Source organism: Bactrocera latifrons, unplaced genomic scaffold, assembly GCF_001853355.1.
Source record: "Bactrocera latifrons isolate USDA-ARS-PBARC rearing strain unplaced genomic scaffold, ASM185335v1 scaffold_138, whole genome shotgun sequence".
Lineage (NCBI taxonomy): Eukaryota > Metazoa > Arthropoda > Insecta > Diptera > Tephritidae > Bactrocera > Bactrocera latifrons.
This window is the reverse complement of record NW_017534830.1, coordinates 114294-116198: the sequence shown is the minus strand read 5'-3', so window position 1 is coordinate 116198 and position 1905 is coordinate 114294. Positions and strand designations below refer to the sequence as shown.

Genomic DNA, 1905 nt, shown 5'->3' with positions numbered 1-1905 from the left:
TTTTTGTTTATATCAATTTTTCGTTTAACATTTTTCCAAAGCTATTTTCATTTCATGCTTGCACTCTTGCTTAACACACACTTTCTTAATGAAAACGCGCGTGTTTCCCTTTCTTTTAGCTACAATTAGTGCTTTAATTGCTTTTTAATTATTTGTCACACATTCAGTGAATACGTTTTACATGCGCATGTCATGTGTGTAAGTGTGTCACACATGCCACACGTTTAACCAGCAGCTCTAATTACCCTACGCACTTTAAACAAAATATTAAAGGAAAGAAGCAAACTCGCAACAAAATCGGCGCAAACATACAGATATACCACACAATGCTCCTCCACGCTGAGTCTCGTTAGACTATTTATAGTAATTACGGCAAAGGCAACAGTTAATTTATGCCAATATCGTAAATATCCGAGTGGCTTGTCTCGTTGTGCTAACAAGAATGTGCTATCATCAGCGCATCTTTAACTGTTTACGTCGCCATCACTCGCTAACGCTAGAATCTCCACACTACTACTACTCCTACACACACTCACGAATAAATGTACGACTATATACACACATAGTTTTGTCTATGTTGTTTGCCGGCGCTTTGGTCGCAACGTTAAGCGAAAAGTGAAAACAAACGAAAGACTTAAGCCACGAACCCGCGCGTCCGACTACTAGCTGACCGCTATATTTTGCTGCTTATTCGCTCGTTCGTTYGTTAGCTCGCCCARGCACTAACCGCAACTGTTCATTTGTACGTATGTTCACCACGCCGTSTACTTTACAACTGATTGCGTTCGCATGCGCAGACGCCTTTGTGACTGTCAAGTTGATTCGCTGAACGTTRGCTTCGCCTTTGCGGCTTTGTGGTTTCGGGCGTTTCATCGTCGCTGGCCTTTCGGCGGCAATGCATTTGACTGATTTCARAGTGAGCGCGGTTTATGAGAGCGCCACAGCTGTCGACATTCGCGTAGCGCTCTGCTTCCGTCACTCAATTACACTTTTGGAAACAGTGGTGTGTTTTGGTGAATTGATGGAAAGTTTCACGTAAATTTAGAATATTGTGAAATTGTGAAACGAGACTGATCTATGGCACATTACAAAGTCAGGTTTCAAATTGGTAAAATAATTTGATCTAATAAGCTTTCTCTATAAATTGTTTTTGCTTCAGAGATGGGGATAAGTTAAGACGATGACGACTAGGTTAGGCGGTGGATTCGATTTAAAAATCGATGGATCTCACTTAGATAGATAGATAGATACCCAAACACACATTCGTGACCATCACACATAGATTAACAAAAAGTTTTGAGCTCACCCCAAATTTGTTGAGAATGTGACAATTTTAGCCACTTAACTAGGTCTTCTAAAGGTGATATTTCAATTTCAGTCTCGCAAAAGTCAGACATTAAAGAAGTAAGTAACAAAATGATGCCACTTCGCCTTCATCCTTACCAATATAGCTTTTACAAAGAGCGACCGTCAAAATATTTAGACACAACGCGTGTAAATCTATTAGACAATCTTCAGTCACAACGCGTACATCTAGTTCGGTTCAGTTTTGGTCAGAAGGATCTAGCAGTCGCACAAGTCTGATTATTTTCCGAACTCACGGGAGATCCATAGGTCAAGCGCTAGAGCGCAAGTGGGAAATAGAGTACCAACTGGCTTCTAATCGGATAAAATTGGTGTGAGGGTGATCTCCCTAATAGGCTTATCGGTTTTGGCGATTTCGCTGTGACCGGACTTCGATACAAGTCTAATTAGAAAAAAGCTTGAAGCCAATGCTAATGRGGTCATGCACTCCTTGAATGGTTTTGAGCCCGTACTCAGCTAGATCAAGGATGGCAAAGCCGCTTGGCTATCAGAGTGAATGCATATCTCTCTGAAGGAGGCTGTACTTCGGAGCAGTATATC

At 41.3% G+C, this 1905-nt stretch overlaps 1 protein-coding gene across 4 annotated transcripts in view; it reads right to left on the bottom strand.

Annotated features, from left to right (window-relative positions):
* Window positions 1-748, bottom strand: part of LOC108965252 — a gene marked incomplete at its 3' end in the record, with an annotated part of 34967 nt that extends 34219 nt beyond the window's left edge. For 2 of the 4 annotated variants that reach the window (XM_018927520.1, XM_018927523.1), the window contains 1 exon segment: window positions 313-748. 4 annotated transcript variants of the gene reach the window in all.
* Window positions 749-1905: the final 1157 nt, after the last annotated feature.